This window comes from Medicago truncatula, chromosome 6 (genome assembly GCF_003473485.1).
Source record: "Medicago truncatula cultivar Jemalong A17 chromosome 6, MtrunA17r5.0-ANR, whole genome shotgun sequence".
In the NCBI taxonomy this organism is placed as follows: Eukaryota; Viridiplantae; Streptophyta; class Magnoliopsida; order Fabales; family Fabaceae; genus Medicago; species Medicago truncatula.
Genome location: NC_053047.1, coordinates 21,730,901 through 21,746,085, shown reverse-complemented (window position 1 = coordinate 21,746,085; position 15,185 = coordinate 21,730,901). Strand labels below are relative to the sequence as shown.

At 35.7% G+C, this 15,185-nt stretch overlaps 1 non-coding gene across 1 annotated transcript; it reads left to right on the top strand.

Moving 5' to 3' along the window:
* The first annotated feature begins 2,487 nt into the window (after positions 1-2,487).
* Positions 2,488-2,594, top strand: LOC120576220 (small nucleolar RNA R71). Its single transcript, XR_005642296.1, has one exon. It is a non-coding gene; the product is annotated as a small nucleolar RNA R71 (small nucleolar RNA).
* The last annotated feature ends 12,591 nt before the right edge of the window (positions 2,595-15,185 follow it).

Below are 15,185 nucleotides of genomic sequence, written 5' to 3'. Positions count from 1 at the left end.
CTCAAAGTATAAGGATCAGGATATCGACAAGGGTGCAAAGGTTTAGAGATAAGAATTTTATACTTGTCCCTTTGCTTGGTGTCCTTGAACATTATGCCATGATTCTTGGCTTGCGTTTTCTTCTTTGATTGTGGTCCTCCGGAAGAGCTTGCTCCACCTTTCCTAGATGCCATTAATCCTTAACCTTGGTTGACCTTTTGTGTTCTAGGTGAAGGTTGGGTTTTGGGAAATGTTTTTGGTGGAAAAGATTGGTTGGGTGATGGGGTTGGTGTTTGAGTAAGTGTTAGGAGTTGGGTTGGGTGAATTGGTGAAGAATTGGTGGTTTTTTAGGTATATGAATGGGGGCTACGAATTTGATGATTTTTGGTAGGGATGGAGGAAAGTTGTTTTTGATTCAAGGGTTAAGATTGAAATGTGGATTGTGGTTGATTGGGTGAAGAAATTTTGGGAATTGGTGAGGTTTTGAGGGAGATATGGAGGTTTGAAATTTCTATGGTTTTGGAGGTTTTTGAGAGAAGTTTGAATGTAGAGAGATGTTTGTGGTGGAGAATGAAGGAAGAAGAAGATGAAAGGTGAGGTATATCCTTATCTGGAGTCGGGCACGGCCGTGCCAACCTTAGCACGGGCCGTGCCAAGTTTCTGGAATCCAGGAGGGTTTTTTTGGAAGGCAAGGTCTGGCACGGCCGTGCCAGTGTTAGCACGGGCCGTGCCAAGGTTCTGGATATCGGGGCTTCAAAATTTTTCCTTTTCTCGAATCATACTCGGACAATTACCTACAAAACAAACAAAACAAAACAAAAGCAGTTAAATACGTGGGTTGCCTCCCACGAAGCGCTTCTTTATAGTCATTAGCTTGACGTTTAAAGAAAGTGTCCTTAGAAGGGATCAAAGAGGTCATATTGCGTAGATGACGCTATTGAGCGTTCTTTCACATCATGACCTTTAATCATGTTACAAGAATAGAGGGCGGGACCTTTCATATAATTCTCCAACTCAAACCCTATCAGCTCATTACTCACTTGAAAAACAATCCTACCATTCTGAACATCTACTATAGCACCTGCAGTGGCGAGAAAGGGTCGTCCTAAAATTATAGGGCACTCATTGTCCTCATCTATGTCAAGCATCATGAAATCAGTTGGGATGTCTATCCCTTCTATTTTAACGGGGATGTCCTCGACATATCCGACAGGTTGGATATCATAACGATCGGCTAACTTCAATGTCGTTTCTGTAGGCTTTAACTCTCCTATCCCCAGCCTTTTAAAGAGGGGTAAGGGCAATAGACTAACACTAGCTCCTAAATCACATAAGGCTCGGTTTAAGGTTTCATTCCCTATCATACAAGGGATGGCAAAACTTCCTGGATCTCTAAGCTTTGTAGGCGGCTTCTTGATGATTGCATTATTTTCCCTTGTCAAAGCTATTGTTTCATTATGATCTATAGCCTTTTTCTTTGAAAAGATTTCTTTTAAAAACTTGGCGTATAGAGGCATACGAGACAAAGCTTCAGCAAAGGGAATCTTAATGCAAATCTTTTGAAGTATGTTTAAGAATTTAGTGAATTGAGCCTCCAAGTTGAGCTTAGTAAGCCTTAATGGTGTAAGGACTTTGTTCTTATCAAGCGGTTTCTCACTTTTTATCACACCTTTCTTACCTAGACACTTAACACTCTCTCCCTTGACACTTTTAGCTTTAGCAACGGTCTCTTCTAACTTACTATCCCCAAGACAAATAGCGTTGACATGAGCTTTGGGGTTCGTTTCAGGTTGACCAGGAAAGACTCCTGGTGTTTGAGAAGAGGCGGCCACTTGGGAGATTTGGGTCTCAAGCATTTTGGTGTGTGTGGCGATAGAATCGACCTTGGTAGTGAGTTTGGAGAGAGAGTCGTTCAGAAATCCTGTTTGGTTTTTCAGTTCTTGAAGATTTTTATTTTGATTAGCTATGCAATTTTCCAACAAAATCTCCAAACTTGATTTCTGAGCCACTCTATGGTTGTTTGTATAGCCAGGTGATGCTGCTTGTCCATAGGAACCTTGAGGATTTTTGTAAAAATTTTGATTTGGCCTCGTTCCTTGGTTATATTGAGCGTAATTCAGTTGCTCAATATTGGCAGCTCTACCTAACTGACAATCAACACCGATATGACCGGATATACCACAGATTTCACAAGGAGGGGATGCAGAAGAAGGTGTGACAGCATTAACATTAAGTTTTTCAAATTTTTGGGTTAATGCCTCAACCTTAGCAGCAAGGTGGTTATATTCAGAGACTTCGTATATACCTGCCTCTTTCTTAGAGGGAGTAGAAGCGGTGACGGCTCTCTCGTTGGTCCATTGGTAGTGATTCCGAGCCATCTCTTCAATCAAGGCATAAGCCTCCGTATAATTTTTGTTCATTAGAGCTCCACCTGCAGCTACATCAACAGACATCTTAGTGGTATATGACAAGCCATTATAAAACGTGTGGACTATAAGCCACTTTTCTAAGCCATGGTGGGGACAAAGTCTAAGCATTTCCTTGAAACGCTCCCACGCTTCATAGAGAGACTCCCCATCTTTTTGATTGAACCACGTGATTTGATCTCTAAGTTTAGCGGTTTTAGATGGGGGGAAAAATCGGGCAAGGAATGCTCGCCTCATATCGTCCCATGAAGTGATGGAACCGACTTCTAGGGAATGGAACCAAGCGCTAGCTCTATCCCTTAAGGAGAAGGGAAAGAGATGAAGTCTTACGGCTTCTTGGTTCTCTATTATGGTGCCACTGAGTCTAAGGAAGGAAGAAATATGGAGATTTGGATCCTCAGTGGGTGATCCAGAAAACTGATTTTGCTGCACCAAATTGAGTAGTGCAGGCTTGATCTCAAAGTTATTACCCTCAACCGTTGGGTACATGATAATAGCTTGTGGCTCTTCCGTTGAAGGAGTAGCATACTCTTTGAGAGTGCGTTCAGCCATAGCAGTATTATTTTGTGCTTCTCTCTTTTTCTTATGCAAATATCTTTCGATCTCAGGAATAAATTCTCCGAGACTTTTACTTCTTCGCATAAGAAATCGAGAACCCAAGAAGTTAATTGGTAATACAAAGAAAGAAGTAGAAGAAAAGAGGAAGAGAAAAGAGTTCTAATCACAAAAAAAGAGTTAATCGAATTAGTTTACTCCCCGGCAACGGCGCCAAAAACTTGATGAGATAAAACCGCAAGTGCACGGTCTTACCGAAGTAGTATGAAAAGAGTATCGTTCCAACAGGGAGTAGTTTAATTTAATTAACCTTTGGAAATGATTAGAGGAGAAAAGAATTGTAAGTTGGGGTTTTCAAACGCTTGAAAATTAATATAATAAAAAGAGCCTTGGGATCGTTGGTTTCATCTAAATAACAAGTCCTTCTCAAACCAAAACTATAAGCTTATAATGTTATGTTAGACCTAATTTCTCAAGACAGTTTCTCTTATGTTCCTCTAGCAACCAAGCCTATTTCGCTGACTTGATTACTATTAGATTTTGGTTCCTCTAACAACCAAGCCTATTTCGCTGACTTGATTGTTATTAGTTCCCTTGAAGATCGAAACTATATGTCTCAAAGATTGCAAAGCCTATTTCGCTGACTTTGCAATCCTTGTCTAAATTCACTTGTTCGAATATCAAAGCTCCACTTTCGTTTTATGAATTGATATTTGGAATAATGGATAAACAATTATCAAACCCTCCACTTTCGTTTCCACAGTTTGATAATGGTTGATCCATGTTAAAACAGTGAATTTAGATAAGAAATTAGGGTTACATAAGATTAAGGCTTAGAGCTTGGTTTGATTAGGATTATGTCATTTAGACTTATCCAACAATCCCAAGACAAGGAGAAGTCTACTCACTCATGTTCATCGTAGACATGGGGGAGAAGAGAGAAAACATAAAGGTAAATGACAAGAAAATAAAGGAAAAGAAAAGAACTTTAATTAGAAAAGCAATTGTCACTTATTGAATTCCAAGTAAAGATGAATATTTGTGATGGATGGCTACTCTATTTATAGCATTCACTCGACTTAAAATCTAAGCTATTACATTCGGGCTAAAAATAGAGTAGCTTAAAATCTAAGCAAAAGCAGCAAAGGGCACTCTAGATGGTGGCACGGCCGTGCCAAGGCTAGCACGGGCCGTGCCAAGCTTCTGACTGTGGGGAGACATATTTTTGTCTCTCAATCTTCATATTTTTGCATCCAATCGGCTCTAAGTCCCTTTCTTTTGCTCCAAGACTCAATCCGTCTAATATTCATTCCTGAAATAAAATAAAATGCAATTTGTAGTAAACTATCCTAAAAAGGAAATAATGCTAATATAAAATAAAATAAAATCTAATTAAAACTAAACTAAAAAGCATATAAAAGTAAGCAATAAATGACTCATCAGCTTCACCATCAATTATGAATCTTCCTTTATCACATCATTATTTTCCCCAGTCGAAGCAGTATCTCTAATCCGACTATTAAGGCTTTGTATTCAACCTCATTATTGGAGCAAGTGCTATTAATTTTATACATAAACTTTGTTGGTATATTCAAAGGAGATATTATGAAAATACCAAAACAAGTACCATTTTTATGGCAAGAGCCATCAAAATATAAAGTCCAAGGCTGATTTTCCACATAACTTTGTGTCGCTTCGATCATGGAATGATCAACTATAAAATCAGCAACAGTCTGAGCCTTGACAGATTTCAAAGGTTGATAAGTCAGTGAAATTCAGATAAAGCTAAATCCCATTTTCCAACTCTACTATGTAAAATTGGCTTTGACAGCATATGTTTAATAACATCAAAATGCGAATAAACATAAACAACTACAAGATTTATACATTGCTTAAGTTTGGAACACGAAAAATACAGACATAGACACAATTTTTCAACATGATTTAAAACTCTACAAAGGTAATAAATGGCTTTTTCGACACCATTTTCGTCCTTTTGAGATAACAGGCTTCCTATTGTTGAATCAGATGCTGAAATGTACAATTTCATGCTTTTATTCCTAATTAGAGGCAATAAAACTGGAGACTTTATCAGATAATATTTGATTGCATCGAAAGCATTTTGATGTTTCTTGCCCCTAGTTAAAACTGCCCTCTTTCTTCAGTCGAAGTAGTGGTGAAAATGCTAACATTTTTCCACTTAGGTTGGAGATAAATCTTCTCAAGAAGTTTATTTTTCCCAACAATGATAGAAGTTCCTTCTTTGTCGAAGGAGGCTTGGTTTCCAGTATAGCCTAAGTTTTATTTTGATTGATTTCAATGCCTTTTTTTTGTGCACAACAAAAGCCAAGAAGTCACCTGCACATACACCAAAGGCACATTTCAGTGGGTTCATTTTTAATCCATATTTTCTCATTCTTTCAAATGACAGTCAAAGGTATTTTAGATGATCATCTTTCGACGAAGATTTTACCATAATATCATCCATCTAAATTTGCATAAATTTATCAATAAAATCGTGAAACATTGAATTCATAGCATTCTATAGGCCAAAAGGAATTACTACCCCATTCGTAAGTACCTAAAGCTTCTGGACATTGAAATGATGTTTTTGATACATGTTCTTCAGCAATGAATATTTGATTGTAACCAGAATAGCCGTCGAGCATACTCATGTATTCAAATCCTGCTGCAGAATCAACTAGCATTTGTGCCACTGGCATAGGATATGCATCCTTTGGTGTAGCATTGTTCAGGTCTCTAAAGTCTATAAAAAGTAAGAGTTCCATTTTTCTTAATTATAGGAAAAATATTTGCTAACCACTCAATATACCTTGCAGTTCTAATGAACTTGCTTTTGAGGAGTCTTTCGATTTCATCTTTAATATTCAACATGATCTGAGGTGCAACCCTTCTTGGAAGCTGTTTTACTGGTTTCTTGTCTGGTCGAATTGGTAGTTTCAATTTTACCATATTCCTGCTTAATCCAGGCATTTCATTATAATCCCAAGCAAATATGTCTTTGTACTTCTTTAAAAGTGCAATTATTTGAACCTTAAATTCGAGGCCAATTTTAGAACTTATGTAAGTTGGCCTTTTTATTGATCTATTTCCTAAATCAATCTCTTCCAAAGGATCCCGAGCCTTGATCTTTTTGGTTTCAAGGGAATGATATTTCTCAAAACCTAAAGGTTCATCATCAAAGATGCAATCAAGTTTTTGGCCTTCAACCATTATTTACTTAGGTTCTCTGCCAACTGTTTGGACAACATCTTTTTAAACGGTTCATATGAGCGTCTTTTGATGTAACTCGACCTCTAAGGCCTTCTTGATTTTATTTTCGGCCAAATAAGCCATAATCCTGTTCCAAGCATCTTTCTTAGAAATCTCCCTTTCCCACATGAAGTCATGGATTTGGTGGAGCCTTACAGAACTCACATCTGTTTGGTCGGTATAACCATCTTCAACAGAGGAGCATAGTGCAATATTTTCCAAATTCTTCTCTAAGATTTTCCTTGTGACTTGATTGACCTCAACAAGAAAATAAATTTGACCTGCCTCAATATTTTCAACCATACCATCATTCCTCTAGATTACAACTCTCTGGTGCATAGATGAAGGAACAACACTTATTCCATGTATCCATTCTCTTCCTAAGAGCAAGTTGAAGATAACTTTTGACAATACCACCATAAATAAAGTCGATCTGGTAACGGTTTCCACAATCAGATTCACTTGAAGAGCACCAAGAGAAAATCCAGCTTTCCCTTCATAGTTTAACATAACTATGTTGTGAGGTTTCAAATCTGTGTTACATTTCCTAATCTTTTTAAGTAAAGACTGAGGCATTAAATGATAGCACCACCACCAGCAACCAACACTTTGTTAACTCCAATATCATTAACTTTGGCTTGAATGAATAATGGTTTCAGGCGGCCTTTCATAGAACCATTTGGTTTTTCATATATGGCTTTCTGTCCATCACCACAACCATAATTTGTTATGTAGCAACATAAAGATTTATATCTCTCTATGTCTTGTGGATTGAAATCATCTTCTGATTCTTCAATCTCAGACACCAAATCATATTATGTAGGCAAAATGGAAACCACATTGCAAACGACGTCAAATGGTTGACCACCTGCCGATTTGTATGAATGGATAGACGACTTGTAGGATTAGTGTTTTTGCTTTGCTTGTGAGTATGTTGGAGGCTGGCTTTGAAGCTACCTCGTTTCTTTGCTTTGGAGTCTTAGTGTCGGGCTCTGTTTAGGGTGTATGTCTATTGTTTATGTTTTTATGACATGATGAGATTTTATCACCCAGTTTATTGAGATTTGGAAATTTATTTTGGTGATGTATTATGATATATGTGGCATGGCTACTTTGGAGATTTTTATTATAAATTGATGCGATGTTATGATATTATTCTGCTGCGCTGTTTTGAAAAATTATTTATGCATGTTTTTGGACTTATTGAAGAAATATCATCTAAATCCTTTGAATGGTTTGTGTTATTTGCGTGATTTATCGCTTTAATGGTTTAGGGTGTTATAACTAGGTGTGGGAATAGGCCAGGCCGCCCGTCAGGGGCCTATGGCTCGGCCTACTAAAAGCTCGGCTCGGCCTAGCTTGTTTAATAAATGAGTCAAGCTTGAGCTTTTTTAAAAAGCCTATTAACTTAATTAGGTCGGGCTTAGGCTTATAAAAAAGCCTATCAAGCCGACCCGTATATAAGTATATTACATTTTTCCACATTTATATATATATATATCAAAAAGAATTACTGATCCTTCAAATTCTCGTACCACAATTATTATTTCAGTTTTTATTTATTTATTTATTTTATATTTGAGATACAACACAACTTTACTATTTCCCTCATATATCAGATGAAGTTCATCTAACGAGTCAAGAGTTACTCACATCAATTGTGTTTTATTAGTTTAATTTGTATCTAATTAATGTTTATCTCTATATTAAGTATGTTGCACAAATTGAAAGGAAAAAAAAGTTGATGAGTAAACTCTGTTTGAAATTTATAACACAAACTAGGCTTTTAGACAGGCTAATAGGCCATGCTAGGCTTTTAAAAAGGCCAGGTCAGGCTTAAAATAAAGCCTTGGACAGGTAAAAGGCCAAGGTTTAGGCCTTAGTTTTTTCAACTAGGCCTAGCTTATTTAAGCAATGTCCGGCTCGGCCCGGCTCATTCCCACCCCTAGTTATAACCATCACATACCAATGACGACTGAATAATGAAGTTACTAGGATTATTTAGGCCATGAAGTCAATGCGTTTCCCAAATTATCGTCAATCGTTATCTTAGTTTATTCTTGATTCTGGCTTTGCACCAATATTGGGTATGTCACATTCCTAAGTACTGTTATCTTAGGGTGGTTTGCTTTAGAGGTGACAAATCTTATGCACTAGTAAAATTAAATAGGATTCAAAAAATAATTGAATAAGCAACTTAAATTAAATAATTCAACAAACCAAATTGAGGTTTATCTTAGAACCGTAGCCTAAAAAGGTATAGTTACTCATGGCAAGTAGAGATAAATTACAAAAGAAATAAAACATATTGTAGAAACTTAGAGTGAGGAGAGATACTCCTCCCTTTAAGCACGTAGTGCTTACTTTTCTTTTGAACAACTTCGTTCTAAATGAGAAAATATGAATGAGAGAAGTGATATTAATAGGGAGAGTTTCCACCTGAAGTTGGGGTAAAAAATCGGGATTTTTCCACTTAAAAGTAGCAAAAAGCATTTTTGTTCCGCTCTCAGCAAACTTGGGGCACATTTATGGAAGCACAAGGAAAAAAACTATGCGCCTCAAGCGTCGCAGACACTTGGGCACTTGCCATACACTTGATGCGTCTATTAGCACACTTGGGGTGCTTTAGTGTAAATTTCAGCACGAAATCCCATGTTTCTTCTCCTTTGGGTGTTTTCTTCCATATAAGATGTCTCGGGACTTGGGAAAATAACTCCTTCTTTTGTAATGTCTTATGAGGCCTATTGAATCTTCATTCATGGTCTTGCCAAAGTCTTCAAATGTTTTGCTTTGCCCCTTAACATGATTTCTTTAAGAATTACATCAAAACACCCTATAATTACTATGTTATGGGAAAATTAGAATTACATGACTCAAATATAGAAAACTTACAAATGCCTTGAAATTATAGGCAATTGTTTTAATATTCCTTTCTAGATGAAAAACTATCTGAAAATGACTGAAAAACATAAAATAATGTAACATAACATGTCATCACAATCCCAAACTTAAATTAATGCTTGTCCTCAAGTAATGAAAGAAAACAAATTTTATTATTGGCATTTTTTTATGGAGAAACATACTTTCTGAAGAGGTTGCTCAAATCGCCATCTAGACCCATTTACATACTTGACTCACATACCTGTTTCTATTCAAGCGGGACAAGCTTAGAGAAGTTAGCTCATACTCTCAACCACACTCCTTCCTTGGATACACATACATATCTCCTAAGCCAGTAGGGCTGGTTACGACATTATCCCACTTTAGTCGTCAAATGAATATACCTTGTTGTAAATTTAAGACAATTCAAAATAGACAATAAAGATAAAAGTATATACACACTTTAAGATCTTTATGGGTTGTAACCTAACTTGGGTTAAGGTGGTGTGTGTGTGTGTGTGTGTGTGTGTGTGTGTGTATGAGAAAGTAGACTAATAAAAGAACTTGGATTTAGATTATCAACCTAAGGATTTCTGGAAAACATTGAAGTATTACTAACTTTTCCTTCCTTAAACCATACAAGACGGGTACTAAGTAGAAGGCCAAATACCACTTTTGGTCCTTTTAGTTTGATAGAATTCTCACGTTAGTCCTTTAAGTTTTGAAAGTTTCAATTAGGTCATTTTAGTTTGACAGAATTTCCAAGTTAGTCCTTTAAGTTTCAAATAGGTCCTTTTAGTTGATAAACTATTTCACCCTCACCGTTTCAAAAGTTTCAAATAGGTCCTTTTAGTTTGAAACTTAAAAGACTAACTTGGGATTTCAGTCAAACTAAAAAGACCTATTTGAAACTTTTGAAACGTAATAGACTAACTTGAGAATTCTGTCAAACTAAAAGGACCTAATTGAAACTTGCGAAACTTAAATGACTAATTTGGAAATTCTGTCAAACTAAAAAGATCAAAAGTGGTATTTGACCTAAGTGGAATTATTAATCTTTTCTTTTTCAAGATACATTTTTGTTAAGAGACCAAATTTTTTTGATGTTTTTGCCTTTTGATTAATATTTTTTTTATGTGTAGATCCATGGTTATCTACATTTTCTCAAATAGTGTATTTGATTTTCTAAAAAAAAAAAAAAACTGTTTAGTGTATTTGATGTGCAAATAAAGATACTATTGTTTCCAAACATAATATTATATTTTTAATGAAATCAATCTATTTTCTTATGAATTGTAATAACCAATGGTCATTGAATTCATGATATTTCACTGTTTTGGTTCGGCATAAAAGTTACGTGATTCACTTGTTTGTCCAATTGTTTCACGTAGTTAAAAGGAAACATGTTTCTGCCCACCAACTGTTTGTGAAATTGCTTGAGTCTAATTTACATTCTCATTCAAGTTCATTACTCTTCTGTATTGCATATCTTTCTTTGCTGTTTTGCATCCTTAATCACGTAAGCCCTGCCATGGCTTTTGATTGGCAATCAGAATTGGCGTCCACGGTGAAACCTCCTCCTCCCTCCACCGTGGCTGCTCTCTCCACAAATTGTAACCCACCAAAAATATTGTTTGCTCAGGCTTTGGTTGCTGCAACTGCGACAGACGCTTCTCCACCGTTACCAACTCCGGTTATCCGTGGGGAAACTCTCTGCATTCCTATTTCTGATGAGACTTATGAACAAGGAATAGATGCTTGTAAAATAAATTTACGGGGCCGTCTAATTTTAAGCAAGGGAGACAAGCCCTATGGATTCCGTGAGGTTCAGACAAAGCTTCAGCAACTTTGGAAGAACGTTGGCCCATGGAAGATGACGCCACTAGGAAAGGGGTATTTTGAATTCTACTTTTCTTCATATGAGGATATGCGATCAGTATGGTCCAAGGAAACTCAAAACCTCAAGCCAAGTTTGCTTCGGTTGTTCGAATGGTCCAAGGACTTTACTGCTCGCACACAACGACAAACACACGCTCAGGTCTGGATTCGATTACTTGAACTACCGCAAGAGTATTGGATGGACCGCACATTGAAAGAGATTGGAAGTGCAATTGGAACACCGGTACTTATCGATTCAGCCACTCAAAATCGAGTATTTGGACACTATGTGCGCGTTTTGGTGGATATGGATTTGTCAAAACATATTTTTAATGAGGTGATGATTGAGAGAACAGGCTTTTCCTTCTCAATTGAGATTACCTATGAATGTTTGCCAGCGTTTTGTACTCACTATGGGAACATTGGACATCATATCTCAAGTTGTCGATGGCTGCATCCTGTAAAAGAACCTGTTATTGACAAGAAGAAGCAAAGTATTGTTTTACAGAAACCGCGGCCTCCGAAGTGGCAACCTAAGGACAATCTAGATGTTATAGGTTCATCCAAAGCCTTCGAAGCTCCGGTGGGTAACAATGAAGTTGAGGACATTCCAACACCGCATGAGGTTGCCACAGAATTACCGGTTCACACTGATATTACTGTGTCAGCAGATGCACAATACTCAAATCCTCAAAATGCTAATGTGTCCGCAGTCATACAACATTCAGATGACGATGTTATTCAGTCAGCCGCTGCACATCACTCGGATGATGTTTCTCCTCAAAATGTTACCAAGGGTCAGCATGATTTTGAGTTCATAACAGACCTGCATGATGATATAAGAAAGGATACGCTTCCCAGCACAACAATACATGTCTTGGAAAAAATTTCTGACGCTGCAGAGGCTCAAGAAGAGGACATTACTGCAGTAGCTGAGCCGCTCTTTACGGATGTCATGGAATTAGAAGCACAAACACAGACACATAGCACAGACGTTGAATTAATTACAGAAGAGGCTAACAATGTTCCTGCACGTGTAGCACCTTTTCAGCATCATGATGAGACACACATGTTTTATCTCCGGTCAAACAAATGATCACTCCTGATATCAGTAGTATTGTGGCTCCGAAGGGTTCTAAGATAGATCCGGTGTTACAAAAAGACTTAGATTTCATGCACACTTGGCTATCAAAGGCAGCAGCAACCGAGGTACCATTTATAGAGGTTATTTCTAAGTCTCAGAAGAAGAAAAATATGCAAAAAATTCCATATAAAACCCGCTCTCAGGTCCTCTTCCACCGTCTAAATGAATATCATCTTTTGGAACACCCGGGAAATTGGTAATATTGATTACCGGCTGGTTTTGGAGAACGGGGGCATGACATAGATGACTCTTCTTGGTTCACCTCTTTGCCTTCTACGTTGTTGGCGGACTTTGCGCAGGACAGGAATGGGCTACCAAACTATAGATTTCCGTAGCTTTTTCTGTTCCTTTTATTTCTGTCTTTTTTCTTCATTTTGAGGGTATTTGTAATTATTCTTGCCTTCTATGGTTTTGTAATTATTTTTCCCCCTTTTTTTAATAATATGTATTGGAAAGGCGGTAGCGGATGAGGGTTTCTGTGAGGTGCCAACCTAGTTGGAATGCCTCAGATTCTCCCGGATGCCTAACCTTTCTCTTGGCCTTATAAAAAAAAAATAACCAATAGTCAATTGTTTCCAAATGAAAATAGTCAACGGTCATGGATTGGCACAATCTCATTTGAAAATCATATTCTTTGAATTTAAATCTAAATAAAAATATCTAATAAAAATACTAGGAAACACATAAATATTTTATTAATTTAGGGCAATACATTGAATGCATTGCATTTGTTTCAAAGTATCTTTCTTATATATATATATATATATATATATATATATATATATATATATATATATATATATATATATATTAAGAAAAAAAAGATTATATTTGTTTGGTACAATAAAAAAGATTATATATTTATTATGCCCCTATTAAATATCATATAATTGGCTATTTGTTTTTGGGCTATATATACAATGAGAAATCTGATTCTTATTCACAATAGCCTTCTTCAATACCTTTTTTTTTTACTTCTTGAGAATTTCTTCATTCTTCCATTTCCATATACCTTGCCAATGGATAACGAATGTAGCTTGGAGGGGATAAAGGCTACCCTTAATGTGGAGAAACAAGCATATATGGCTGTACCACTTAATCGTTACAAGACGCTCCCTGAGCAAACTGAAGATTACCTCAAGAACGAATTTGATGTAAGTGATCACTCTAACTCGTTTTTTCATTCCTATAGCATAGTGTATATGATTAAGATACCACTCCTCTTAAATGAAATATACAAGTAAAACAAATCATAAAATTCAAATGTATTTGATCTCAAATTCGAATCAAATACAATTTATTTTTTTAATAATTTTTATATATTTTATTATAAAGAGAGTATCAACTGATTGATACAATTTACTTTTCTTTGACACCAGATACATGTCAACGAATTAAAGACACTACTAGAAGTTGGTAAAGATCTCGAGCACGCTTCAGAAAAGGTTGTATTTGATGTGGGTGGTGCAACCTGAGTAAATCTACAATTTCTCTTGTGATTTTAACTTATGGGGATTTTAATATTAAATCTACATTTTCTCTTGTGGTTTTGACTTATTGAAGTGTGGATTTAAATATATATTTTTTTTCATTTTTGAGGGATTAAATATGTTGTTTTGTTTAACCAATTCACTAGATCTATTAACCTAAATTTAGGAGAGAATTTTAGTGAAAGATTTTCTTCCTTTTATCGCAAAATTATACCGTGGTATTACTTATATATATAATGGTGCTTCTTATATAGGTGGAGAAAAAGAAAAGGGGAAGGAAGATTAGAAATGTCAGGACCAAACCCATCTCAACTTCGTTTGATCTTCCTCATTATTGCTATGACACAAGTATCGACATCGAAAAGGTAAGAATGGTACTAATGATCGTTTTGTTTTTTTTTTTTGGTTACAGATCCTTTTGTTTAAGACTATTGAAAAAAAATCAATTTAATTTTTTGATTATATCTGTGAATGTTTTTTTTTAAATTAGATTATGAAGAAAATATATGTTAAAAATGAAAGTTATTTTGATTAGCATTTGAAAAAAAAAAACAATTTTAGATAAAAAGATAGAAATACAAAATCTCTTTTTATATATTTAATTTTATTTGTATTTTTATATGATAAGTGACTTTTTACAAAGTTGTAAAAAACGAACTATTAGGGTTCTCATTCCTTAATAAATTTTTATTTTTCTTTTACGTTTTTGTATTTTGTAATTATTGTAAAATTATGTCTGTAAATCATATCATATAATATTATCATGGCTGTGTTTCAACAGATACTAGCAACCCCTCCAATGAATTATGATCCAGAAAAACACAGGGATATTATTACTCCATTTGAACTTCGAAAATTTACAATCGCTGAAAGAGCAAGGAACTGGACAATGGAAATGAGTAGAAGGGATGATAACAGAGTGCATGATGTTGTAAGATATCGCTACAAATATCCTATCAATACATTTGGCACTGCATCACAACTAACATTTTGTATAATTTATGCAGTATTCTACACATTTACCTTCGAAGGAAATATTCCGCTCAAAGCTTGGAGTTATTCGATTCATACTCCATGAATATCGTCCAAAAAATACAAGCAAGAAGAGAAAATCAAGTGAACCTGCTACCGAAGACGAAGTACATTAAATTTATAATTCAAATCAAGAAATGAACCAGCCATTTGAAAAAAAAATAGTCGTTATTTTATACTTTTGTGTTTTTCCTTGACGGCCAAGTTTCTTCGAAAAACTAGTTTTTATACTTGTGTTTTGCTTCACAGTTTGTGATCTTTCAATTTGATGTTCTTGCACACTTTTGGCTTCAATTCTATCGTCATTCTTTTTGGTGTTACCTAAACTTCCCATTCTAAAATCCATTTAGATCTTCATAATCTCAATATTATGTACTTTTGACTTTCGTACATGATCGACAATCTTTAGTACCCTTGATTTCAATTTCGATCTCAAAATTTGATCTTGAATTTCTTGAATGACTTTGGTTCTGAATACTTCTTCTAATTTTGTTTGAACTAACCATTCTGAATAGCTTCTAAGATGTA